This window comes from Aotus nancymaae, unplaced genomic scaffold, assembly GCF_030222135.1.
Source record: "Aotus nancymaae isolate 86718 unplaced genomic scaffold, 86718_ANA_hifiasm-v0.15.2.pri h1tg000041l, whole genome shotgun sequence".
NCBI lineage: Eukaryota > Metazoa > Chordata > Mammalia > Primates > Aotidae > Aotus > Aotus nancymaae.
The window spans coordinates 19,429,013-19,451,172 of NW_026988455.1; the positions used below are offsets into that span (position 1 = coordinate 19,429,013).

Below are 22,160 nucleotides of genomic sequence, written 5' to 3' on the forward strand. Positions count from 1 at the left end.
GAATGACATTTTCCCCCACAAACACCAAATTTCTAACTTTGTTGTTCTAATGAGCTCTCTGTAGCTCAAGCCATACCCCTAGCAGCTGGATGACAGAATAGGCTATTTATGTGATCCTCAGATTGGGCAGGAGCTCCAGTGATTCCTTTCCCTGCTTCACTGGCCTTGAGAAGAAAATGAGACTTCTCACTTGCACTCTGATTAGCAGCAGGTAGAGGAATAAAGCTAATGTTAGAACTTTTCCCCTGCCCCTGCTGCAACAGATACTGATTCACCAGGGGTGAAAGGAACTGTTTTCATCGTGCAGAGCTATAGATTTATGAAAATTGCTTCTTTTGATAGGCAGCCAGGCATGAAGCAGGCTTCTGCTTCTGGTCTCAAAAAAAAACAAAACAAAACAAAACTGAGGGCTAATGATATTAATTGAAGATATTGCTATATTTCCTGGATTCAGATCTCATTGCTACTCCTAGAGCTCAGAATCGTTCCTACGATTGAATTCAGACCCATACAGTGCATTCAACATTCTGTCTTCTTTGGTAATCCCTTAAAGTCACACTAGGAATTTGGAATTGTGTTAGTTGTAGGAAGGAAATCTGAAGTTTCCATGGAGAGAAGTAAGTCAAAGTGCAAATGTTGAAGCTGCCGTTTCTCTCAGCAACCTTCTTGGGAATTGCAGTCGAGACTTAAAGCTGTTCACCAATGGCCCTTTAGTGCATCATGAGTTTTTGATTCCTCCCATTAGAACTGGGAAACCTAACATGCTGCTGCCCTCAAGCCTTGTTTTCTGTCTTTATTAGGAAAACAAACTGTGGCATGCAGGAAGCCTGGTGCAGACTAAATCCTACTTGCCAGGAGGCTCTTCTGAGGTGGTTGTTTAGCCCTGGACCCCAACTGAAAAAGAATAAAGGAAGAGATGTCAACTAAAGTCAGCTTTCACCACGTGGCAAGCATCATTCTCTTTGGTTTTATGCCACAACAATTGTGAAATTGGGCAACTTTCAGACGAACCATTTCATTCCTCTAGTAAATATCTAAACTCTTATTATTGTCCTAAGGTTCAAAACGAGTCCCCCCATCTCATCTTGCTCTTAAAAAGAAGGATATGTACTTAATTAAAGAATAAAAGACAGAGAGAATTTGAAGAATGGCATTTTCCCCACAAACGCCATATTTCTAACTTTGTTGTTCTTTCTAATGAGCTCTCTGGACCTAACTCAGAGGAAGAGTCAGGGCTGTGCCTCCAATAGGATGGGCACAGCAACAGATGGCTTTGCACTTCTGGGTCACGGGAGGTCATCTGTGAAATGAGAGGGTGGGAATGGATGATTCTTGCAAAAGTTTCCGCTACTATTAACATCTCCTAGTACATTTGTTACGATTGATGAGCCAATACTAGCACACTATTATTAAGTCCATAGGTTACATGAGGAATCGCTTTGTGTTTTACATTTTACAGGTTATGAGAAACACACAATGATATGCATCCATCATTACAGTATTATACAGAATACTTTCACTACCTGAAAAATCCTCTCCTCCGCTTATTCATCCCTCCCTTCCCCCAGAGGCCCTAAAGTATGTAGCCTTTTCAGATTGACTTCTTTCACTTAACAACGTGTATCTACATTTCCTCAATGTCATCACATGTCTCTGTTAGCTCATTTCTATTTATCACTGCATAATATTCTATTGTCTGGATGTACCACAGATTATTTATCCATTCAGCTATTAAAAGTCATCTTCCAAGTTTTGGCAATTATGGACAAAGCTGCTATAACCATCTGTGTGCAAGTTTTTGCTTGAACATATCTTTGTTTTCAATATCTTTGGGTAAATATGAAGGACTGCAATTGCTGAATCATGTGGTAAGAGCATGTTTAGTTTTGTAAGATACTGTCAAACTGTCTTCTAAAGTGGCTATACTGTATTGCATTCCTGTTGACGATGGATGGGAGTTCCTGTTGACCCATATCCTCCATAGCATTTGGCATTGTCAGTATTTTGGATGTAACCATTCTGATTGGTGAGTAGTAGTATCTCACTGTTATCTTAATTTGCATTTCTCCAGTGACATATGATGTGTGGCATCTTCTCATAGGCTTATTTGTCACTCTGGGTACCTTCCCGGGTGAGACGTTTGTTCAGATGTTTTACCCATTTTTGAATGCATTGTTTGTTTTCTTCTTGTTGAATCTTAAGGATTCTTTATGTATTCTGGATACTAGTCTTTTATCAGATATGTGTTATACAAAGATTTTCTCCCAGTCTTTTGTTTGTCTGTTTATTGTCTTAACAATGTCTTACACAGGATGGTAGTTTTAATTTTAATGAAGTCCTGCTTATCAATTTTTCTTGATGAATCACGCTTTTTGATGTTGTATCTAAAGTCATAATCAAACCAAGGTCAACTAAATATTTTCCTATGTTGTCTCCTAGAAGTTTTATAGTTTTGCACTTTACATTTAGGTCTATGATCCATTTCAACTTTATTTTTGTGACAAGTGTAAAATCTGTGCCTAGATTTATATTTTTGCATGTTGGATGACCAGTTATTCTAGCACCATTTGTTGAGAAGACTATCTTTCTTTTTGAATTGCCCTTGCTCCTGTGTCAGAGATCCATTTACTATGTACCTGTAGGTCTATTTTTTGGCCCTCTGGTATGTTCCATTGATCTATTTTTCAGTTCTTTCACCAATACCACACTGTTTTGATCACTATAGCTTTATCATAGATTTTGAAGCTATGCAGTGTCTTTAAGACTTGTTCTTCTTCAACATTTGTTGACTAATATGGGTCTTTTGCCTTTTTATATAAACTTTGGAATCAGTTTGTCAATATCCACTGGATAACATGCTGGGATTTCTATTGGGATTGCATTGAATCTATAGACGAAGTTAGAAAGAACTGACATCTTCACAAGATTGAGTCTTTTTATCCGTATACTTAGAATTACTCTCTATTCATTTAGATTTTCACTGAATTCCTTCATCACAGTTTGGCAGTTTTTCTCCTATAGCTCTGATAAAATCAGAACAATGATGTGGAGCTATCACTGTCTTTGTTGAAGGAAACAATGAAACATATGTGCTCACGGGCAGCAATATTAGCAGATTATCATAATCTGATGATTTGTTTTCTCTTAAAGAGATTTGTTTTCTCTTAAAGGTCAATTGATGAATGAAATTGAAATGTAAAAATAACTGCCGTTAACTTGTGTGAAGAAAATACGAGGGAAGATGGCTGACTACACACAGCCAGGAGGAACATCTCCCACCAAGGGACCAAGAAATTGGGAAGACTTGTGCACTCCTGACAGATCTTCAGAGGGAAGGCTTTGAGAGGAAACAGAGGGAAGACACAGATGCTGGGCTGAAGAGGAAGGAAGCCGGAACCCTGCAAGGGGCAACCATGCACCAAGACTCATTCCTGGTTCCCAATAACTCCTGGAGGAAGGGTGAGTTGAACAGGCAAGAAGCAACCTCCTCTTGCCGCAAGCCCCTGATCTCCTGACAGGAGGAGACCCTACAACCACCAGGGACACTTGCGTTGTCAGGGAAAGCTGCTTAGAAAGTGTTAATGGTAGAACTCCAGACTGGACAGAGCCCAGAAGGTTTGGTGTGGAAGCATCTGCAGCGGAGCATGGCCAGGGACACCCACTACCCTAGGCTAGACTTGCTCTCATAGGAGACTTTAGCTCTAGGGGAACTGTCGGACCTGAATTATGCAGGGCAGTCTTGCCTATGAGATAGGGCCAGTCCGACCTGAGCATCCTTCAGTCTGCTGGCCACTCATGGGGCCCCAGCCTGGCCACATCTGCTTACAGTGCAGTTTCAGGTGCATGGCGCAGTGGGGGCTACCTCCTGAGGACCTGCATCATACCTCCTGTGCTAGCCGACTGTGCCTGACCGGCAGAGAGCTGCTGCAGAGTGGCCCCATGTACACGCACCAGCCTAGCCTGACTGTGCCCTGCCCCCACTGCAGCCTCCCCATTGCCACTTTGCCACGGCCATCCCCCACATAGCTTTGCCAGTGCATGTGTATGCAGGTAGACCTTCCCTCCCCTTTCCCGCCACAGCGTGTGTGAGCATACACCCATGCTACTGCTGCTATCCTGAGTGCACTTCACCTTCTCGAATGCCCCTCACACTGCCATTGCTGTTAGAGCATTGATGAGCACGAAGCCCGCCAGCCCAGCCCCTGCCAGCGCCCTGCCCCTGCACCAACACTACCAACAGTGTGAAAAGAGGCACAGAGACCAGAGGACCCACCCTTGTCCTGAGCGGCCACAACCACCCACGTGAAAGTGCAAGGAGGACGCACACAGTCCTGTGCTCACCAGTGCTTCACTCCTATGCTAACACCACCACTGGCATGAATGTGCACAAAGACACGGGGTAGGGGGTCCCTGCCACCCATCCCCTATGCAACCCCTGAACCATGATGCCAAAGCTGCTGCTATGAATGCCCACAATTCTAATAATGTTCTTTGCCTCTGACCTGGGAGTCTTATTTCTTTTTGCAGCATCCATGAGAGTGGGAGGCCAACTTGTTAGATTGCAGGTAGTATACAATTTCAGACCCTTTACTGTTCTTGCCAGAAAGATGAGTGTTAGATTGGATTAATGATTTTGACAATATATGCAGAGAAATGATGCCTGGGAATAACTATTAAAAACACAGAATATGAGGATCTCTACCAGGGGTGTCCCACCTGGTAGAGCTATAAGGTAATAGGGTTAATGCATCTTCTGAAAAGTCACAGCTTGCCTGTGATGCTATATTACAAGAAGTCATCGCATTTTGCAAGTATTTTGCATTTATGTTTTCTCGCAGCTGAAGGAATAACCACTGTCTGGAAGTTTTAAAATAGATAATTTTCTCGAATCCAACATCTTTACTTTTTACATTTGTTATTGAACATCTACATGTCCAGGCACGATGGCAGTTTGAGACTGTAACCCCAGTAGTTCGAGAGATGAAGGTGGGAGGATTGCTTGATCCCAAGAGTTCAAGACCAACTGGGCAACATAGCGAGACTCCACCTCTACAAAAAAAAAATTAGCTGGGCATGATTGCACCTCTGCACTACAGATTACAGATGGAGCGACAGAGTGAGACCCCATCTCCAAAAAACAGAGAAAAGAAAATCTACAAAAATATTTATTTCTGTGGACTAGCTAAATATATCAGTGTTGTATTATTAGGGAAATCTGATGTTACACTTACTGTTTGAGTGCCATAACTAAAGGCCACATCACATCTTTACTGTATAGTTTTAAACTAGACCATCCAGTTTCTGATGAAGAGACAACTCTACCAGTTGCAATGTGAGCCCAAACCAAATTTTATCCCCTGCCATAAAGTAGACTACAGATACGCACACACAACAGCAAGGAAAGTATGACAACAGTTCATTGAATGCCCTTATATGCAACTCTATATTGTATTCTGAACACAATGAAAATAAGATGTGGGCCAAGCATGGTGGTTCATGCCTGTGATCCCAGCACTTCGGGAGGCCAAAATGGGAGAATCACCTGAGCTCAGGAGTTTGAGACCTGCCTGAGCAACATAGCAAGACGTTGTCTCAGAAAAAAATATATTCTTTTAAATGAAAAAAAAAAAAGATGAGATGCCTGCCCTTCCACATACAATAATAATGTTTTTAGAACATCTACCATACACCAGACATCATGACTAAATGCCATACAAAGCTCTATTACAATGTCCAGTGTACATATGGTAGGGCTGAAGCTTAGAACGTTTAGCTTGTTCAAATGAGAACACATGGACACAGGGAGGGGAACATCACACATTGGGGCCTGTCAGGGGGTGAGGGACAAGGGAAGGGACAGCATTAGGACAAATATCTAATGCAGGTGGGCTTAAAACCTAGATGACAGGTTAATAGGTGCAGCAAACCATCATGGCACATGTATACCTATGTAACAAACCTGCACATTCTGCACATGTATCCCAGAACTTAAAATAGAAAAAAGTTTCACTTGTTCAGCATCCCATAGTAAGACACTGAGATTCAGAACTCAGGCTCTTAACTGCATAGTATGCTATTACGTAGATCCTACTTGAAGAAACAGATCAGCCCACCTACCTGACTTCATACCTTTTAAATGAAAGAGCCCTGTGAGCACACTTCAGTGGAATCTCAGAAGATCCTTCCAAGCTATTTCACTTATTTACAAGGGAAATTGGAAATTGTTGCTGTAGCTGACAGTATATTTATTGAAAACAGTAGCATAGAAGAAGTGAAGTACAAGTGAATTTGACATTTCAGAACATTTTAGCTTTTTGTCAAAGGTATTTTAAATTTCAAATGAGGTTTTGGCAGTTAGTAAAAAGATATATCAACTAAGCTCAGGAGACGAGTTTTGGGGTCAATCTTGAATTTTTTTCCTGGTGAAGATCTGTGTTGGTGAATCATAAAGTTTGCAAAGGCATTCCTCTGAATTCGCGCTATTTATACAACAGAGCTCTCCTTTCCTGTGGATTTCACTTACGTTATTGGAAAAATTGCCTCTTTATTTGAAATAATCTTTGCCAAATTATATTTTTCCAATATGTAATAAAAGAGGTGAATCTGGGAAAAGTGCATAGTAAAAAACTTGACTTGGACATGACATTAGGTTAAAAGATTGAATTAGGATTTATTTTAAAGATTCAGCATGGCAAAGAGGAAGTGACCAACTTTAGGATCTATAAATCAGATGTTGAATACTGGCCTGGCCTCTTCCTCATGTAATGAAAAGAGTTCTCTTTTCATAAGAAAAGATACCAGTGCCTGGTATCAGGCTTTTACTCACAAACTGATCACTGTTGTTCTATTTGTCACTGAGATTTTGATGATGATAGTGAGGTAATGATGGTGATAATGATGATACATTTTTTAAAAATATCTCAGAAATGTGAGAAAATATTAGAAGCATTGAATTACAAATGTGTGCCTATACAGTTTATGCAAAAATAAGGCAGAACTTTCCTTCAAGTTGCATGAATATTATTGGAGAAATAATACATAAAGAATTACAAACATTGAATATATTATAAACTTTTGAAGAGTGCTTTGTAAATAGTTCCATAGAAGATTTAAGTTTTTGCTAGAAGGATTCATATTCATTTAAGCAACTCAATGGGGTATAAACAATTATAATAAAATACCTTAAAATGTTTACTCAATTACCAAAGCCAGTCTTTTTTTTTTTTTTTTTTTTTTTGAGACAGAGTTTCGCTCTTGTTACCCAGGCTGGAGTGCAATGGCGCGATCTTGGCTCACCACAACCTCCGCCTCCTGGGTTCAGGCAATTCCCTGCCTCAGCCTCCTGAGTAGCTGGGATTACAGGCACGCGCCACCATGCCCAGTTAATTTTTTTGTATTTATAGTAGAGACGGGGTTTCACCATGTTGACCAGGATGGTCTCGATCTCTTGACCTCGTGATCCACTCGCCTCGGCCTCCCAAAGTGCTGGGATTACAGGCATAAGCCACCGCGCCCGGCCCAAAGCCAGTCTTGTAAGTGATAACGCAGAAAGAAATAGACATATTTTTATCTGGGCATATTGTTTCTTGCTTTAGGACATTATAATGGGGTACCATATTTAAACATAAGATTGACATAAAATGTCAAAACAGATATATGAGAGATATGACTAAAAGTTGTTCTTTCCAAATATGGGTGCACAACTGAAAGATATCTAACTTATAAGAACTTTCAATCTATATGAGATTAACCAGTTAACTTGTCAACATACCTAATGGATGCACTACGGATATAGTTAACTTGTAAAACAGCTGAATTTTATATTATATGATTATGAGTAGCCAATATTTCAGAAATCTAAAAAGCCTGTTTAAAATGTCTCTTTTGATTAGAATGAAAGATAAACAATGACAGATGATGCCTATTGTCTCCATGTTAATTGCACTAATTAAAAGTAACATTGAAAATTTTTCCCAAGAAATACATGTGCTTCAAATATGGTATAGTCTCACATCTGAGATTGATCCACGGTAAGCCCTGTTTTCTACCATTACTATGAATGGTTCCAGCGGAGGATGAGATAACTTGTTCTTTGTAATGTAAACATTAAAATATTTGTAGACATCCCAAATGTATTAATGGAAAATGTTGTTTTGGATAAGTGTGGGAATGCTACAAATTAAGCATATAAAATGGTTAATTCTGTAGTTTCCCAGTCTCTTGCTGTTCTGTTATAGATCAGTGATTGGGTTTCCATCCTAATGATCAGTAGTATTCCATGCTAGGATTAAAAAGGGATACAATGCCTCAGAATGGCAGCCAGAGTCATAAGGAAAAAGATTTTCAGACAGGGAGGCTTTGGAGCAGGGGATTAAGCCCAAGAAATTGATTGCGTAAAAAGGGTTAAATGTGGAAATAAATTAATGTGCTTTTCTCTCTTTTTTTTTCTTCTAAAAACTCTTCCCCTATTTGTTCAAATGTATCCATTGACAAAGTAGGAAAGAAAAAAAAGAGTTAATGGATGTTTGTAAGGAGACTGCTGAGATGAGCAGGAGCACAGAACAACAGCCTCTGCTTCCCTCAATTTTTAAGAACTCTCAGCCTGGTGTGATGGCTCATGTCTGTAATCCCATCGCTCTGAGAGGCTTAAGTGGGAGGATTACTTGAGCCTAGGAGTTCAAGACCAACCTGGGCAACATAATGAGACTCCCATCTCTATTAAAAAAAAAAAATTAAAAATTACCCAGGCATAGTGGTTTACACCTGTAGTGTCAGCTGCCGAAGAGGCTGAGGCCAGGAAGATCTCGAGTCCAGGATAGTGCCACTACACTCCAGCCTGGAGGACAGACTGAGACCAATGAACTACTTGTAAAGAATCATTGACTCAACCTACAGGTATTTTGCATGACAAAGATATCAGTGTTAAATGAAGATCACCTTTTATATGCCTTCTTTTTTGCCTTACATTATATTTTTGTAGACTTTGTTAGAAACATGGTGATGGAAAAGGTGAAAAGTTTGACAATAAGCTTTGACTGTTTTAATGACAGCAATGTCCCTGTGTATTCTAGTGGGGATATCATCTCAAGAAGGGTGAATTTAGAAGTTACTGGAAAAACCAGAGTAAAATCTCTTAAAATTCATGCAAAAGGATGTTTAGAAATATGCTTGGCTGAATCTAGAAACACTGGCACCAATACTGCCTGTACACAGAATCACATTGCAGAAGTAGAATATTTCAACCATAAAGATATCTTAATTGGGCATGAAAGAGACAATACTAATTCCAAAGAAGGCTTCAAGGCTATTCATTCAGGAAGGCATGAATATGCATTCAGCTGTAAGCATCCACAGACACCACTTGCTACTTCATTTAAAGGCAGTCATGGTGTGTGCACTGTTGTGTGGAAGCTGAATCTCACAGGCCTTGGCTACTAACAGTAACATCAAAGAAGGAATTTACAGTCTTTGAATATACAAATATGAACACTCCTTCATCAATGTCACCCCAAGCAGGCACAGAAGAAAAGACACTAGGTTGCTGGTTTTCTACCTCAGGCTCAATATCCTTAAGTGCCAAAATTGAAAGGAAGGGCTATAACACGGGTGAATCAACTCAGATATTTGCTAAGCTCTTCCCAAATGCTGGTGCCAGAGTCAGACGTTACCAAACACAAGCCTTCCATGCCAAAGGGGAAATGAAGGAAGTAAAACAGTGCATGGCTAACTTGCATGAGGAATCCTTATCATTTGGAAAGAGAGATGTGGAATGGCAAGTTGCTGAAAATTCCACTAGTTTCTTCCTCTATTCTCCACTGTGGTATAATCTGTGGAATATTCACTAATGGAATATGCAGATATTCCTGGAGCTATGAATTTATTTATTAATTTGCCACTTGCCATCGGCACCATTCCTCTACATCTGTTGGGTAGCAGAGCCTCAAATGTAAGCAGGCAGCAGAGCATGAATACAAACTGGCTTGGTTTATCCCTTCCCAAAAGACCTGAAGCACCACCCAGCTATGCAGAAGGGGTAACAGAGGAACAAAGGCAGAACAGTCTTGCACCGTGAGTGCCTGTGATGACTTCAGGAAAGTGCTCCAAGGCCCACTGTTTGCATATATCCAAGAGTTTCGGTTCCTGCCTCTACCTCTTTATTCAGAGATGGATCCAAATCCTGATCAGTCAGCAGATGATAGACCATCCTGCCCCTCTTATTGAAGGAGTACTTGGTTGAATCAGGTTGATGCGGATTCCAATCTGTATCTCTTCTGGCTGAGGACAGAGAAGTATCTTGGAGACAAGTTTTCAGAGGAAGTGGAATTGCTTTTGCCCAGAAAAATGGTGAATATGTGAAATAACCAGTGATCATCCTTTAGAAGCCTACAGCCAACATTCTGGAGCTGCTTCAATATGCTTGAAGATCTGAGCTTTTCTCCTTTTAAACCAGCACATTCTCAGAGCCGTCTTCTTAGTCTGTGGTCATATGTGTCAAGGCGCCAGGTTGTAATGAGGGATCATGTTCTTCTTCTGATTTTAAAATTTGTACATGCTCAGTGCTTACATTGTGTAGTTCAATGTCACTACAGCTTTTTTTTTTCCATTTTTACCAGACTCTTGATGCTCGTTTAAAACTTGTTTGTGGTTGGCACAACAAGGAACAAAAGAAAGCTTTGAAAAAAACTTAAACATAAAAAGAATAAAAATGCACTGACTTGTTAAAAAACTTAATGGAGCCTGGACTTTACCTGCACGTGCACATGCTCAGAATTGTCCAACTGGACTGACCATGTATCACCCCTTCAGCTTGTATCCTATTGTGGATTTATTTACAAACATTAATTGTCTTTAAGCCAATCCTTTTTGCTGTATGTTTGGCAGCTTACTGCTGTAAATATTAAACAGATAATATGGGGAAAAAAAAGAGATAAGAGGAGGAAGCTAATAAAAGACTTTGTTAAGACTGTATACCTTTCGGTTTGCTTGTTAGAATTTGTTGCTTTTCTTCTATTACAACATATTTGCTGATGTGAAGTATTTTAATGAATGCAAATCCATATATTGAGGTTGTGATTCGAGAGCTCAATTTACACATTTGCTATCTTGCTCAAGCTTGGCACAGCATGAAAATCCAAAGTACATAATATTCCCAAAGTATATAATTTCAAATTAAAAATACTAGAAAGTTTGCTGTGATAATTGTTTTGTATTTTTCTTTTTTAATGAAAATACTTTTTTATGGCCTAAAGAACAATTTGTTAAACATGAGAAATCACTCACTTTGAGTAGATATAGATAAGACAAGAGGAGCAATCACGAGTAAATTATAGTTTACATTAAAGATAATTTTTAGTTGGCTCATAACAAATAGATGAGCATTCATGATAACATTTCATCATTTTCCAAGGTATCAGGTGTACTGATTTTGTGTGCGTATTTTAGAAGGAATTTAGTTCTGACTTTTTAAATGAAAATCAGCATCTCTGATGTTGCAACATACATGTGAAATGGGTGATATATCTGTCTTGCCATTTAACCTCAGTTAATAAAGTGGCAGAAAAGTTTTTTAAAAAAGAGTTAATGTTTAGCTTTTAACCTTCACAATAAGATTTTTTTTTTTTTTTTTTTTTTTTTTTTTTGACAGAGTCTTGCTCTGTCACCAGGCTGGAGTACATTGGTGCAATCTCAGCTCACTGCAACCTCTGCCTCCTGGGTTCAAGCAATCCTCCTGCATATCTGGGACTACAGGTGCACACCACCACACCTATCTAATTTTTGTATTTTTAGTAGAGATGAGGTTTCACCATTTTGGCCAGGATGGCCTCGATCTCTTGACCTTGTGATCCTCCTGCTTCAGCCTCCCAAAGTGCTGGGATTACAGGCATGAGCTACTGCACTTGGCCCCACAACAGGATTTTTGAGCTCACAACAATTAATAGAGTTGGAAGATGAGCTTTGTTGAGGGAGAAAAGGGTACACCAAATTCCCAATCACCGCTAGCATATTAAAAGCCAACTCAGGCTGGCTCAAAGGTGAGAGTCTTGCTCTAAGCTAGAAGATGGAAGGGTATGAGACAGACATAGGTGTATGACATTCTGGAAAAGGCAAAACTTTGGAGACAGTAAAAACACCAGCAGTTGCCACTTGTTAGGGAGGAGGGAGAGATGAATAGACAACTCAGAGGATTTTTAGGGCCCTGGAGCTATTCTGTGTAATACTATAACGGTGGATACATGTCACTACACCTTTGTCAAAACCCATATGATGTAAAACACCAAGAGTAAAGCCTGTTAGAAACTATAGACTTTGGATGATAATGATGCATCCATGAAAATTGATTGTAACAAATGTACCACTCTGGTGAGGGGTGCTGATCATGGTAGAGATGGTGCGTGTGTGGAGGCATGGGGCATATGAGAAGTATACACCCCATGTTTTCCTTATACTTTCCACCTAGTTATGATGTGAACCTAAAACTGTTCTGCAAAATAAAGTCTATTTTTTTCTTAAAAAAGTAAACTTAGTTTAAACCTAATATGAGACTTAATCATTATCAAAAAAGGGAAAGTGCTTCCAGTTGAGAATTCCTAGGCTTTATTGGTATTTAGTAAAATTAAAAGACAATGATGAAGAAAGTTAAGGTCTGCCACAGGCTGAATACTTACAATGACTTTCTTTATAGCTAGCGTATTTCGAAAAGTAAAATGACTTTATGGGTAGTGAAAGTTTGATGAAAATTACAACTGTCCCATTAGATGCTATCACAGGCATTACGTACATTAAAAGGTCTATGGTTTACCAAAAGAGTGATATTCCAATTCAATTATATTTAATATTTTGGTGAAATACATTTTTAAAAATACAAACTGATAAAACCAAACAGTTTTACTATAAAAAGTACAGGCTAAGCACACTAACACGTTTCTCAAGAGACTGATAAAAGCCCACACCCAATGGGGCATAGCGAAAAAAAATAGTGTCCATTTTCAGGCATAAAATGTATTTATCCAAGTCTTTACTATTGAATGCAAGATGTCTAGATTTAAAACAAATTATAAGCCACACAAAAAGGCAAGAAACAACCCATTCCCAAGGAGCCAAGCAATCATCAAAACCACACTCAGCCACTCAGCTCTGACACAAGTGTTTGTTAGAATTTTCTGACAGAAAATTTAAAAGTAACTGTAATTAGTATGGTAAAAACTCTAATAAAGAAACTGACACCATGCAAAATCAGATGAGTAATTTCAGCAGAGATGTGGAAACCATAATATAAATAAAATGGAAATGCTAGAAATAAAAACCATGGTAACAGAGATAAAGAATGCCTTTGATAGACTCATCAACAGACTTCATGTAGTCAAGGAAAGAATCTTGCACTTAAGAAGGGAATCAATAGAAATCACCCAAACTGAAATACAGAGGAAAACAAGAATGGGGAAAAATAGGACAGAGCATTCAAGAACTATGGGATATCTATTCCATATTATTAAACAATCTAGTAGAGATATAATTGGAACCTGAGAGACATATGTGAAGAAGTAATGGCCAAGAATATTCCAGAATTAAGTTAACAACAGACTGCAAACCACAAATCCAAGAAAATTGGAGAACATCAAACAGGGAAAATAAAACAAAACAACTTAGGTATATAATTGTCAAGCTATTAAAAACAAAAGGCTTCTTCTCCCGATTGCTGTACTTTTTTAAGGAAGTAAAGACAAGACCTTCTGAGGAAACCATAAAAGCCATTACTTTCTTTTGCAAAGGACCAAACTTAAAGACCTAACTTAGGAAGAGGAATTGACTGGCTTATATAAATCAATAGTAAAAAGATATATTTTCTAATCCAGAATCTTCCTGGATTTGGGGATTAAATAGTATCATCAGGATTGAGTGATTCTGCCCCTAACATCTGCCTTTCACTCTCCTGGGGCTCAGAAACCCATACACCAAAATATGGTGCTTTGACATGATGAACTGAAGAAGAAGTTTCAAGGTCTCTTTGACCTTCCCTCCTCTCTTTTCTCTACCCAAACACAAGATAAAGTTGTTCTCTGAAGTTTCTTTATAGGCCTAAAGTGTGGACATAAAAAAGAGGAAAACAATTATCTCTGGTATTCTCCCTGAGTTTTCCTTAACTGAAATCATATTGAAGGAAGAAAGATTGAAGTCTGCTAACACATCTGGACAGACTTTTGTTACAAACCATTGTCTGTTCTGTTGGCCCAATAGACGTGGTCCCGGGTCACTGTATGTTCTTCAAACCCATTGAATATCCCCCCAAATTATTTACTACCCGTAAACACTTCCCTATTTCTCTTCACCTCAATAAGAGTAAATAATCACCTGTACCCCAATTTGTGGGTGGTGAAGCAATCATTCTGTGATTATCTCTTATATACCCTAGTAAATTCATATGCCATTTCTCTCACTAACCTGCCTTTGGTGAAGCAATCATTCTCTGATTGTCTCTTATATACCCTAGTAAATTTATATGCTATTTAACTCACTAATCTGCCTTTGGTGAGTTTATTTTTCAGTGGATCTACTGAAGGCAAAGAGTTAAGTTTTCCCTTGGCCCCTAACTCTATTGGCCGATAAAGTGTGATACTGAAAGATGTGATACAGAATCAAAAATCAGTGGCTAGGTCATGTCATAGATCCTCCACTTTGATCAATATTGCTTTAAATAATCTGGGAGTGATTCTTAACTAGCGATGCTCATCAGAATCACATGGGAACAATTTCTGAAAACAGATTCCAAGATCATAGGATTACAATAGGGCTTGAAGATGCACATTTCCAAAATCTCTTCATGTAATTCTGAGGTCTTCCCCTTTCTGCAAACTAGGTTTTTTGAATCCTGTCTACCTCTTAATGTCTATCCAAGAGAAGGCAAGATAAAGACCTTTGAAATAATGCTTAAGATTTGTGTAATTATAACCCCATGTTAATCAATGTCTAGTTATGCATATTCTATTAACAGCTTCCAGAAAAGTAACCTGTTCTGGATATTTATTACTAGTTTCAAGAAATAGTTTACTGCTAGTATGATGCAAATTTTATTTCAGCATAGAAAATAATTTCTAGACCCTCGTGTCACATTACTTTTGGTTAGGGGTTATTGTTGGAGAGTTCAATAAATAATAATAAATTATTATTTATTACATATTTAAATTCAATGAGCTCTCTTCTTTTAAAACAGAACCAAAAACCAATGACTTTCAGAGAATGATGAACTCTCCAACAATAACCCCTGCCAAAATAATGTGACATGAGGGTCTAGAAATTATTTTCTACATTGCAATAAAATTAGCATTATACTGTCAGTAAACTGTTTCTCACGTGAACGAATCTGCATAGCACAAATGCTTAGGCAAGTCTCTCCTGGAGAAGAACATCCCCATATGAACGTACTTCCTCTGTATGGATGATGGGCAGGAGAACAGAAACACCTGAGCACTGGACTTGGAGTTGAAAAGTTCTATGTGGGACTCACTAGATTTGGAATCTTGGAAGTTATGAGTCATTTACGGATCTCAGATTACCATACGTAAAATGAAGGGTTTTTAATGAATGGCTGCAATCTGGAGTTTCTCTCCACAGTGTTCTTACATGTGCTGATTCTAATTGGGGATAGAAAAACGAGCCCTTGACTTCCTCCCCAACCCCCTGATTTGTGCTAACCTGTTGCTTTTCTCTGTACTAATTTCCTCTTTGATGGTTTTTATAGCAACAATGTTAAAAGGCTGATTGGCTGGAGAAGTATGGCAGATAGAGTGAATTGTAATGGACAGAGTCAGTAAGAAGACACTTTACGGAGGAGTTGACTGAAGATTTCAAGGGCTTTGTGGTCTGTGTTAAGGGTTTTGGGGTTTATCCTGTGGAGCCACAGGGATGAAATGGAAACCATTACACTCCGTCTGTCTGTCCTGGTTCATTTGTCCAAAAATGACCAACTCAGATGCCAGTGCCTCTTGCCTGATGCCTTCCTTGATCACTTGCTGGATACATTCTCCTGAAACAGTGACTTCGTTACACTTTCATTTTTTTTTTTTTTTTTTTTTTTTTTTTTGAGACGGAGTTTCGCTCTTGATACCCAGGCTGGAGTGCAATGGCGCGATCTCGGCTCACCGCAACCTCCGCCTCCTGGGTTCAGGCAATTCTCCTGCCTCAGCCTCCTGAGTAACTGGGATTACAGGCACACACCACCATGCCCGGCTAATTTTTTGTATTTTTAGTAGAGACGGGGTTTCACCATGTTGACCAGGATGATCTTGATGTCTTGACCTCGTGATCCACCTGCCTCGGCCTCCCAAAGTGCTGGGATAAGTTAAATATTTCTAAATTACATGGAGGAAACTGTGGAACAGTTAAGAAGATGGATATTGGTCCCAAGGAGTCCAGAGTTTAAATCCTTACTGTATATTATCTATACAGCCTGCGCATGTCACTTATTTTCAATGAGTTTTAGTTTCCTCATTTGCAAACAAAATGACACTTGTGCCAAAGGATTAAGTTGAGGATTTAGTAAGATAACAGATGTAGAAGATGTCTTCACAGTGCTAGGCTCATGTCAGGTGCTTGATAAATATTAATTCCACTCCCCTTCTCCTGCCCTACTATCATCCTTTGGGCTCAGAGCAGTCAAAAGCTGAAAAAATGGGCTCCACTCAGAAACTGTAACAAGATGATGATAAAGCAGAGTTAGATTGAACAGGGTAATCTACTGAGTCAGTCATGTTTTAAACCATTGCGTTTGCTTCTGTGCATAGAAGAATTACCCCATGCTAAGGGCAAGCAGAACATTGGCACAGTTTCCCTTGGGAACATAAAGAAAAACAGTTCCCTTAGCCAAGCCTAGGACAGTGTGGAGATGAGGGGCAGATGGGATGCAGGTCCCTCTGTTACAAGCTTGACTGCCATCAGAAGCTGGGAGACACCAAAGGGTGGCCCCAGGGGCTTTCTGTCATCTCATCATGTCTGAAAAAAATGCACATTCCTGCATCAATAAAAATTGGTATTTTTGTTACATGAAAACCTATGTACTTTTTTGTCTGTGTTCTTCCCAACATTCAGCTGACTTTTCTACCTTATGCGAAATGCAAGAGGGTTGTTCATGACTTCTTCCTCCTTCCTCTTCTTTTCCTCCTATTCCCTTTCTTCCCCTTCCTTCCTCCTTCCCCTCCTACTGTTTTTATTTCTATCAACAAAAATGATAAAAATCACTTTCAGTTACAAAGTAAGTCTGAAACTCTATCAAAATAATTTAGATCTTTAGTAGACTGAGGACACAAACACAATTAAGAACTTTTTTCAACTTGCAGGAATAAAAATGTCATGATGAAAGATTGTATTTATTAACTCTGTTATTTTAATGAAATATAAAAAGGTTTATTGATAATTTCTGTTAAGCAAGATTACTTCAGATTTTATATCACCTAGGCCTTAAGATTTACTAGAATGTTAATGCATATTTCCAAAGATGTGCCCACAAAACACCTCAAGTGTTGTTTGAACAATAAGCGTGTATGCTACAAACACGTGGAGAAAAACCTGCAGAACTATTAGTGCAAGAAATTAGTGGCCACTTAAATTCCTCACTTATCAACAAAATAAAAGTCCTTCATCTTAAAAAGCTCAAATGTATTTTAGATCCATGCTATCAATGTTTAAAACTATCTCCTCTCACTGAAAATTTATATAACACATGACCTTTGCAAAATTGCAATCTTGATTCTTCAAGTGAAACTGATTTCTGCTGGTCCTCACAATGTTCTTATTTTGGACACCACGTATAACTAGGATTTAATTGTAATTGTTAGCAGGGGAGAAAGCCTGCCACAAATCAACTCAATTGAATTTTGTGTTCACAGATGCTCTGAGTTTTAGAGAGTCTTATATCCATTTCCAAGTGCATCATTCAGGACACAGGCCCATTTTCTCTACACCTCCCAGATCATGACTATTTCAGAAACTTTCCTGAGGATATAATATAGACCAATGCTATGTTGTAAGCTAAAAATAAAATTCTAAGCCCCCCAGCCAACCAAGCAGACCCCCTCTTGGCCAAGAGGAACCCAGAGAAAACTGAAAAGCTGTTTCTGTCCCTGACTGAAAGGGAGGTCAGACACATCTCATCATACCTCCTCTGTTCTGGAGTTTGGACTCAACAAGTGACCAGCAATGGTATTAAAATAGAGATCCTATGACTGACAGAACAGACCTTTTATGGCCATAAGATAACAAATTATGAACAAGCCCTAAGGCCACGCAAGGCAGGGGTAAGTCAGGCCTGCAGGCCATCAGGCTTTCTACACAGGGCATTTTATTGTGGCTGACTCTGACAGAGCAGCCTTACCTTAACCCAAACATTCCTTTCCCTCAACTCTAAGCTTTAGACAGGGTCTTACTCCTTTAACCAATCACAATTAGAGAATCCCCAAATCCACTGACAACCTGTAAGACCTCTCCTGAAGATACTTCCCCTTTTTGAGCCGAACCAGTGTATACCTTCCATGTGTGGACTTTTATCTTTGCCTGTCACTTCTGCCTCCCTGAAATGGATAAAACCAAACCAACTGGACCACCTTGGGACCACTGACTCAAGCCTTCTTGGGTGTGTGTTTTCTCTAAGCCTTGGTCACTCATACTGGTTCAGAATAAACGTCTTTACAGTATTTTACACAGTTTGGTTTTTCCATTAACAAAGTCAAGCAATTTGTTCTTAGATCTGAAAATATAACTCTTACTGCACTAAAATAGATTAAGGAGGAGGATATACTAGATACAGGAATAGGAATAGCACAAAATGTAGCACATTTGTGGAACTCATAAAAGGGATTCTATGAGTTAGCCAGTTAAAATAACTAAGGCTGTGGAAATTTCACATCCCAGGTCCAGAATTTGAAAGCTCAACGCATTTTCATAAAAAAATACATATATGTCCCTCTTATGCTTGAAAATGCAATGGGCAATGTCATAGCAAAGTCAGGAAACATGAGTCTGTCTTCGTTTGGGACCCTGAGCCGGCTGTTTGGTGTCTTTCAACCAATTCACAGCTGTGACTTTATCACTCATACCCTGTTTACTTTTAAATATGTATTTCTAGTCCAGACTTTTCTGCCAAGTCCAAACTTGAATATTCATGTATCTTCTGAATTGTTTCCATTTGGATTTTCCTCAGACACCTAAAATTCAAGTCTGTCATCAATTCTATCGATAATTCTTCCAAATCCTCTTCCTGCCCCGAACTCCCCCCCAATGCCTAGCAACATTCCCTCCTGCATTTCCTTCTTATCACCCCCACTGCCTATGCCCTCCCCCCACAATTAAGTTCTATGAACCCATTTCCTTAACAAGTCTTTAATTCTTGAATTCATATTGAATTCATATCATCATCACTTCTCACTTTGGCTATTGTAACAAGATTTTTTTTTTTTTTTTTTTTTTTTTAGACGGAGTTTTTGCTCCTGTTACCCAGGCTGGAGTGCAATGGCGCGATCTCGGCTCACCGCAACCTCCGCCTCCTGGATTCAGGCAATTCTCCTGCCTCAGCCTCCTGAGTAGCTGGGATTACAGGCACGCGCCACCATGCCCAGCTAATTTTTTGTATTAGTAGAGACGGAGTTTCACCATGTTGTCCAGGATGGTCTCGATCTGTTGACCTCGTGATCCACCCGCCTCTGCCTCCCAAAGTGCTGGGATTACAGGCGTGAGCCACCGCGCCCGGCCCATAATCATTCTTAAGAGAGCGAAAGGCTGTGCGAGCCAGTCGCGCGGCACCGCCTGGAGAGCTGGCGCGTCCGTTGGAGGCAGCAGCGGCAGCGGTTGCCCCGCGACCAGGAGGAGCCGGAGGAGCCGGAGGAGCCGAGCGGGAGGAGCCGGAGGAGCCCAGCCGGAGGAGCCGAGCGGGAGGAGCCGGAGGAGCCGAGCCGGAGGAGCCGAGCGGGAGGAGCCGGAGGAGCCCAGCCGGAGGAGCCGGAGGAGCCCAGCCGGAGGAGCCGAGCGGGAGGAGCCGGAGGAGCCCAGCCGGAGGAGCCGAGCGGGAGGAGCCGGAGGAGCCGAGCCGGAGGAGCCGAGCGGGAGGAGCCGGAGGAGCCGAGCCGGAGGAGCCGAGCGGGAGGAGCCGGAGGAGCCGAGCCGGAGGAGCCGAGCGGGAGGAGCCGGAGGAGCCGAGCGGGAGGAGCCGGAGGAGCCGAGCCGGAGGAGCCGAGCGGGAGGAGCCGGAGGAGCCGAGCCGGAGGAGCCGAGCGGGAGGAGCCGGAGGAGCCGAGCGGGAGGAGCCGGAGGAGCCGAGCCGGAGGAGCCGAGCCGGAGGAGCCGGAGGAGCCGAGCCGGAGGAGCCGAGCGGGAGGAGCCGGAGGAGCCGAGCCGGAGGAGCCGAGCCAGAGGAGCCGGAGGAGCCGAGCCGGAGGAGCCGAGCGGGAGGAGCCGGAGGAGCCGAGCGGGAGGAGCCGGAGGAGCCGAGCCGGAGGAGCCGAGCGGGAGGAGCCGGAGGAGCCGAGCCGGAGGAGCCGAGCGGGAGGAGCCGGAGGAGCCGAGCCGGAGGAGCCGGAGGAGCCGAGCCGGAGGAGCCGAGCCGGAGGAGCCGGAGGAGCCGAGCCGGAGGAGCCGAGCCGGAGGAGCCGGAGGAGCCGAGCCGGAGGAGCCGAGCCGGAGGAGCCGGAGGAGCCGAGCCGGAGGAGCCGAGCGGGAGGAGCCGGAGGAGCCGAGCCGGAGGAGCCGAGCGGGAGGAGCCGGAGGAGCCGAGCCGGAGGAGCCGGAGGAGCCGAGCCGGAGGAGCCGGAGGAGCCGAGCCGGAGGAGCCGAGCCGGAGGAGCCGGAGGAGCCGAGCCGGAGGAGTCGGAGGAGCCGAGCCGGAGGAGCCGGAGGAGCCGAGCCGGAGGAGCCGAGCCGGAGGAGCCGAGCGGGAGGAGCCGAGCGGGAGGAGCCGGAGGAGCCGAGCCGGAGGAGCCGAGCGGGAGGAGCCGGAGGAGCCGAGCCGGAGGAGCCGAGCGGGAGGAGCCGGAGGAGCCGAGCCGGAGGAGCCGAGCCGGAGGAGCCGGAGGAGCCGAGCCGGAGGAGCCGGAGGAGCCGAGCCGGAGGAGCCGAGCCGGAGGAGCCGGAGGAGCCGGAGGAGCCCAGCCGGAGGAGCCGAGCCGGAGGAGCCGGAGGAGCCGAGCCGGAGGAGCCGAGCCGGAGGAGCCGGAGGAGCCGAGCCGGAGGAGCCGGAGGAGCCGGTGGCGCCGGGCGGCGGGTCCGCGGCTGCCGAGGGACGATTTGTGCGGGAAGATCTGATCACCTGGAATTATGGTTGGTACAGAAACAGAATTTTGCAAAAATCTGCCTGCTTGGGGATATCTCCTTCTGAGAAGATAGGATAGACATGGATCAATCAATGTAATCTACTGTATTAAAACATTAACAAGAAAAATCACTTGATTGTGATTTTTCACTGGATAAATTTCGTGGGAAAAACTTTCAGAAAAACAGGAATAGGAGAAAACTTCCTCAAGTTGATAAAGAACACCTACAAAATACCTGCAGCTCATATTGTACTTCAGGAATAAGGTAAGGATGTCTACTCTCCCACTGTTTTTCAACAATTGTTAGTTCTGGAAGTTCTAGGCTGTGCACTAAGGATAGAAAAGGAAATAAAAAGCATAGAGAGCAGAAAGGAAAAAATAAAACTTTCTTTGCCTATAGATGACATAATTTTCTATTTATAAAATCTGAGAACCTATCAAAAAATGACTAGAAATAGTAAGTAAATTCAGTAAGGTCACAGGATACAAGAGATAAACACACAATAATTGTATTTGCCTATACTAATAATGAAGAGTACCATTATTAATTGTTTAAGAAAAAAACTAAACTAAACTAAACTAAATGCTGTTGGACTTTTTCCTTAGGGTACTTGTCACATAAGCAGGAAAGATTAGAGTTGCAGACACTTTGAAGGATGAGAAAAATGGGATTTATTGGGCAAAAAGGAAAGAAAAGGAAATGAACTCTCAGCAAAGTGAGAATCCTTCTAGTCATTTCCCACCTCGCAGATTGAATCCCAGGTACCACCCTGGAACAGGAGAGGCCAGCCTCCTCCCTGCTGCAAAAGGTGCCAACTTCCCGTGACTCCACCCCATTCTCCCAGTCTGCAGGCAGGTCAAATGTTCTCC

The 22,160-nt window shown here is 41.8% G+C and overlaps 1 pseudogene; it reads left to right on the forward strand.

Moving 5' to 3' along the window:
- The first annotated feature begins 8,994 nt into the window (after positions 1 to 8,994).
- On the forward strand, positions 8,995 to 10,221 carry LOC105707323 (arrestin domain-containing protein 3-like; annotated as a pseudogene).
- Positions 10,222 to 22,160: the final 11,939 nt, after the last annotated feature.